At 44.5% G+C, this 6,698-nt stretch overlaps 1 protein-coding gene across 1 annotated transcript in view; it reads left to right on the top strand.

The window, feature by feature from the left end:
* The first annotated feature begins 809 nt into the window (after nucleotides 1-809).
* The window catches only part of LOC117975217 (NADH-ubiquinone oxidoreductase chain 4-like), a 28,610-nt gene continuing 22,721 nt past the window's right edge, over nucleotides 810-6,698 (top strand). Inside the window, exon 1 of the mRNA XM_055096225.2 lies at nucleotides 810-1,969. The gene's annotated coding sequence lies outside the window, so the exon portion shown is untranslated. The remainder of the gene's footprint in view (nucleotides 1,970-6,698) is intronic.

Raw genomic sequence — 6,698 nt, 5'->3', positions numbered from 1 at the left:
GAGTCAGTCGGTCTAGAGAGGACAAGGGAAACTGCATTTTAATGCTTCTCCCAGGTGTCTCTCATTAGAAACCATAAACAATGGGGTTAAGGCCCACCTCCACAACCACTGCCTCTGCAACCTTGGACAGGCTGCTTGACCTCTCTGTCCGTTTGTTCCCTCATCTATAAAAAGAATTCCTTACACTCTCATTCTCAACTGTGAGTTTGTATCACAATAGCCTGGAGGGCTTGTTAAAATGCAGATTTCTGAATCTCTCCTTCTGCAAATTTCTGAGTCATTGGGTCTAGCAGTGAGCCTGATAAATTTGCATTTTGAACAAGTTCAAGCGCTGTGGATGCTGCTGGTCTGGAAATCACTTTTGAGAACCAGGACTTTACCATTGAACAAGCCACAGGTTGCTGTAAGTAAGGTGCAAACGAAATCATACATGAGTGAGTGTTTTGAAACTAAAAAGGCTCATGTCACGGTGGTTAAATGTATCATTAACATCCTGCCTCCTCTACTTATAACTTTACAATTTGAGGAAAAACATCATATAGTCTTCCTGAGCCTTGATTTCCACATCTCTAAAATGGGTATAACATTTGATAGATGTGAAATTTCCGTGAAATATGCATTAATTCTCACATGATTACCACAGGAATGCTGGGAAGATTAAATCATTTTCAATGGAGAAAGTGTCTACCTGTGACAATTTTTGCTTTTATTACTGTCAGTGCTAAAGTACTGTAAATGAGGAAAAAAAAGATTTGGGCACCAGGGGAATTCAGCTATAATTTATCAAGCCTCGTCTGCATGCTCAGGGGTGGCCATTCAGTGAAAATTGAAGTAGCAGGAATCTCTTTGCCAAACCACAGCAAGAACTCAGGCACTAGGCTCTGGATCCTGGTACAGGTGTGCTGTAGAGTGGGTCATGTGACCTTGATACTAAGAACCGTTATTCCCTTGCTTAGAATTGGAAATCTGAGAACTTCCCCTTGGGACTCTTGAGAAATCAGCCAGTCAACATGATCAAGAGCTGGCTGGAAAGCCAGGCTCTTTTCCTCCAGACCTATTTGGGTCTTGAGGCCTTGAACACCCATGGGTCCCTTCTCCACTCTGAGCCCAGTTCACCCTCTGTGTCCCAGTTTTTCCATGCCCCAAACTCCCAGATCTTCATGCGGGTTCTGCGAAGAAGTGGCAAGAACACAAACCCTGACACCAGCATCCTGCCCATTGGTAGGCAAGCTCTGCTCCTCCCTGCTGCATTCTGATGGGGAGGGGACAGATGTAAGAGTTGTTGAAAGAATTGAGTTAACCCAGGGGAACCACCTGGCACATAGTAGATGCTTTCCCAATGAGATCTGTTGCTCTCAACACTCCACCATGCCTATCTAGTCACTGTCCCTTCCAGGGACACCCTAAAGTGACTGAAGGACTGTCCTGCCAGGGACATGACTTGGCTCCTCCCTACTCATGAGTTTCCTGCCAGCCTTTCCCATGACGTCTTTCATTGCTTTTCAGTCCATGATTCATCTAAGCAAACGCTTAGTGTTTTTTGTAAGCATGCTCACCCCAGTTCTCCATCATCAGGGCCACCCGGGAATGCTCTTTTAAGTAACAGATTCTTCTTCTTTCTTTTTCTTCTTCTTTTTTTTTTTTTGCCAATTAATTCTTGGGCTCTAATTTTAAATAGCAGATTCTTCTTCTTCTTTCTTCTTCTTCTTTTTTTTTTTTTTGCCAATTAATTCTTGGGCTCTAATTTTAAATAGCAGATTCTTCTTCTTCTTCTTCTTCTTTTTTTTTTTTTTTTTTTTTTTTTTTGCCAGTTCTTGGGCTCTAACTCAGATTATCTGCATCAGGTTCTTTGCAGATGAGGCCACTTCCGCATTGTTAAGAAGTTCCATGGATTCTCATGCACTGTAAAGTTGAAGAATCACTGTTCTCCACGATTTTGTGTCTGTACTGGAGAAGTTGGCTCAGAGACGTATGTATATTATTATCATATATTGTTAAAGCTATTTTGATAGATAACATCAATAGCAATGACTGTATCCATTGAGTATTTACTAGGTGTGAGACCTTATAGCAAGGTGCAGGCAGCAAACTACAGCCCGCTCGCCAAATTCAGCTCACCTCCTGTTTTTGCAAATGAAATTTTGTTGGGTTCTGTACTGTCTATGGCTACTTGCACGTGCCACAGCAGCAGAGCTGAGTACTTGCAACAGGACCCCAGGGTCAGCACAACGGAGAATATGTATTCTCTTCCCTTTTAAGAAAAAAGAGTTTGCAGAACTCTGCCACAGAGATGAGCACAGACCCTGTGTGCTCAAAGATACTGTGTCCACTCTACCATGAAATCATGGTGAACCCTTAAAAGTGATGCCATAGAAAAATAATTTCTGCTACTGAAAAATGCTCATATTGGAGAGTGAAGTAAAAAACACAGAGAGGCTAGATTTCAATCTTGAGCAATTATTGCTCTGTGCCTCACTCTCCTTATTGGAAAAATGGCAGCAACAAAAATAGTTCCTCCTGGCATTTGTGGAGATTAAGTGAGAAGACTAAAGTAAAGGGCTTGGCCCCATGTCTGACACATCATAAATGCTCTAAAGAAACCCACAGTCATTCTTTAATCTGCATAGTAAGTAAGATTTTCATTCTCTCCAAGTTGCTTGTCCACTTATACTAAATGTTTGACAAAATTTTACAAAAAGTTATGCGTGCCATACAAAAGAACAAAGTCATGCCCTTTGCAGCAACATGGATGGAGCTGGAAACCATTACTCTAAGTAAACCAGCACAAGAACTGAAAACCAAATGCCTCATGTTCTCACTTATAAATGGGAGCTAAACATTGAATGCACATAGACATAAAGATCAGAACAACAGTCACTGGAGACCACTAAACGGGGGAGGGAAGGAAAATGGCTGAAAACCCACCTATTGGGTACTATGCTCACTACCTGGGTGATGGGATCATTTGCATTCCAAACCCCAGCATCGTGCACTATATCCATGTCACAAATCTGCAGATATACCCCCTGAGTCTAAAATAAAAGCTGAAAAATTTTAAAAAGTTATGCATGTGCTTGCATAGCTGTATGATAGGCAAAAGCACCTGTTTGCTGTTTGCTTGTTTATTGTCAGGATGGGTCCTGCCTCCTGGAACTTTGCTCTATCCCCACTTACTGTTCTGCAGGACCTCATGATTCTCAAAGCAAATCACCCGTAAATTGCTCCCTGGCACAGTTTCCAGTTGCCACCTGCGATTTTATTTGCCTGTGGATTTTGTTGATAACAAATGCCTCTGTGCCTTTATACAAATGCCTCTTTTCTTCATCTGGTCTTGGTTTCTCTGTCTTTAAAAGGGGAACATCAGGAGGAGATGGTCTGTGAGCCCCTTTCCAGCTCTCACATTCCGCTGCCCTGGGATGGTGAAGCAGCTTACGCACTTGAAGTTCCCACCACGTCCAGCCTCCTCACTGTGCTCTGGGGAGCGGAGAGCCTGTGAAACAGAGCTTCCCTCCTTCTGGGCTGCTGGGCGTGGCGATCCTTTCAGCAACTCTGGGATCTGGATTAGGAGCTTGAGCAATGACCCTAAGCCCTGCACTCTATTTAATTTCCTTGATTTATAGCCAGGATTTCTCACACCTCCAGGGGAGAGAGGTACTGCCATCTCAGTCTGATTCCCAGGCTGAGCCCACAATTCCTCGGCCTGTTTATCCACCTCTTGCTACAACAGAGTCCATCTCCAGGGGCCATTGTGCACCTCTTTTGAATGAGGTGGCATAGCGAAGCCCTGGCTCCTCTCCACCCACTAGGATTTCCTCTCGTGGAGGTGGCTTTGGGTTCTCATGATGCACGCATCCTAGCCCTGAAGACTGCCCAAGGGACAACATGTGAATTTTATCAGCAACCCCCAGTGGGGCTTCCTTGGACCCCTAAGATCCCATTTGTTTGTCTGACATTGGGGATGGAGACCAGCACAGCCCCAAAGGTAGAGCTTGGTGAGTCTTGGGGCGGCTGGAGGACGTGTGCAGGCCAGCAGTTGGGAGCAGAAGCCCTGGGGAGGGAGAGTTGGCTCCAGCTTCAGTTGGCTGTCCTTCTGGGTTAGAGGGGAAGTTGAGAAGGGAATCCAGGATCTGACAAGACCCAGGAGGGGAGGAGGTCAGTATGGGGAAATAAGGACATGAGAACTCTGTCCTCCTTTCTCATTGCTTTCTCCTTTAACTGGAGCCAGGTTTGCTTCCAAAGCAGCTGGTGTAACCAAGCTGAGGCCAGGGAACTGGAAACCTGGGCATATCCACAAGCAATATGGATGCAGAAGTTGTCGCTGTGTATACAGTAGGTGTCCCCACAGATGCAGGAAGCTTAACTCCCACTGGTCCTTTGCCCAGATGCCAACATTGACACCTTGGGAACCCTTATGCAAGTCTGCAAGCAGCTCAGTCTCCTTTCTTTTTCTCCCTTTTTCTTCTCTTTTAGTCATTCTTCTTCTATTGTGGTCCTCTTTTCCTAGCTTTCCTCTCTCTTCCCAGCTTTTTCTCTCCCCTTTCCCTTGTTCTCCTGTCATTCTCACTATCTCCCCGTCTTCTCTCCCACTCCTCTTTTATATTTTCTTTCTTCTTTTTATTCGGTTTCCTCTTTGTCTATCACTTGTATCCCCTTCCCTTCTTCTGTTGCACTTCTTTACTTCCTAGAGCAGTCATCCTCAGTGTGGGCCCCGGACCAACAGATCAGCATCGCCTGGGAACTTGTTAGAAATGCAAATTCTCTGACCCCACTCCAGACCTGCTGCCTCAGCCACTCCCGGAGTGGAACCTGACAATCTGTGTTTTCGTAAGCCTCCAGGGGAGACGATGCAAGCTGAAGTTTGAGAATCATGATATAAGAGGAAAATGGCAATTTTCCAAAAAATTGGAGTATCTTTGAGTGCTGATCCAAAAAGCCCTCATTTCTAAACATGTAAAGCCCTCCTGTCCCCATTAGCTAATTTGGACGTTGGACCACCAGCCTGGCTGAGATGCTTTCAGAAACAACACAAGCAATTACACTCAAGTTCTCTGATTACTATCAGGCTGCTAAATCCCCTCGGCCAAACTATGTCTTTCCTGTTCCTGGACTCTGCCTTGCTTCCTCTCCTTCTCCAGTTGCTTTGAGGAGTCAGGCATCAGGGGACACTGGACCTTATATCCAGCAGCTCATAGTCAGGATCAACATGTGGCAAAGTGTGTTCCTCAGATACTGATAGGGATATTAATAGAAAAGGGTACCGTAGTCAAATACAGGTAGGGAATGCTCGGTCAACAGATTTCTTGATTGCAGAATTTTTTAGAGTCCGAGTGCACAGTGGCTCTTGGTTGTTTCTTTTTTTTTTTTTCCCAAGGCAGAGTCTCACTGTGTCACCCAGGTTGCAGTGCAGTGGCACGATCATGGCTCACTGCAGTCTGAACCTCCTAGGCTCAAGAATCCTCCAGCCTCAGCCACCAGAGTAGCTGGAACCACAGACGTGCACCAGCATAGAGGCTCTTAAAAGCGGTTCGGTGCTAGTAGCATATCATGAACTTAACCACAGAGCTCTGTTTTCCACTGGGCATTGCACAGGATAAGTACATTTGGAAGATGCTAATTTAGGAGTTCATAACCTTTCTCCTCAGGAGTGTCACCTGTCTTAGGCAGTGTCTGGTATGGAGGAAAGGAACCAAGATGGTGCTCAGTAGAGTATTTTGACCCTGAAAGGGCCTGTGCATGAAGAGAAAGGGCATGTTCAGGAGCTCCTGGGCCTCCTGACATGCCCACCTGTTGGTGTCTAAGTGGGTGATGAACAGCCTTTTGTGCTCAGATGGTGAAGCCAGCTTCCCTCCATGATACTGACAATACTCTGATTTCAGGAGGAAGAATGAGAAAACTATCCTTAAGTTGCTCTTTCTTAAAGATGCCCAGAACATACCCCTGGAGATTCTCTTTCAGTAGATCTGGCATGAGGTCTGGGAATCTAGATTTTTTTAAAGTTCCCGGGGGCTTTGGATATAAAATGAGGGCTAAAAGCCACTGGTTTACATGAATCCATGCATGGTGTTTAAATAATGATATGTTCAGGGAAATAGAGAAACCAGAGCTATGTCCATAACCTTTGAAACAGACATAAGGGAAGACAGCCAGATCCTTTTTCTAACATCATACATGGGGCCCTCAACAGGGAAAATGGACTGTGGTTTTGCTTGGGGGTGGTAACATTGAGGTGGGAGTAGAGAGAGAGAGCTTCTTATTTTCCTATAAACCTGAAAGATACAAAACCATGGTTTAGATCAGTGACAAATAACCCTTTTTTTGTCCATCAGAAAGAATTTTTCAGGAAAAATAAAACAATTTTATAGCCTATTTTTTCCATTAAACTTGAAAATAGTTTTATTGAGTCCCACAAGGGGGAAATGTGTTTTTACCATTGAGTTGATCAACCTACTTTTAGCAGCAGAAATCTTTTCTCAAGAGAAGCCTTATATTTAAACTCCAACATATACCATATTAAAAAAGGTCACACTGCTTGAAGAGTAGATGGGAGATCTGAGGTCCAAATAAGTGGGTCATTTTCTCACTGAGTTTTGGAGGTAATATAGGCATTTTGGGGGAACAAGAATGGGAAACCCATATCCTACTTTCTGGATTCCTCCGCCCGCCAAAGTCAATGAGAAAATCAGCACTTCTCTCCCTCC

Source organism: Pan paniscus, chromosome 10 (assembly GCF_029289425.2).
Source record: "Pan paniscus chromosome 10, NHGRI_mPanPan1-v2.0_pri, whole genome shotgun sequence".
In the NCBI taxonomy this organism is placed as follows: Eukaryota; Metazoa; Chordata; class Mammalia; order Primates; family Hominidae; genus Pan; species Pan paniscus.
Note: the sequence above shows the minus strand (reverse complement) of the source record. Positions and strands in the feature narration are given on the sequence as shown.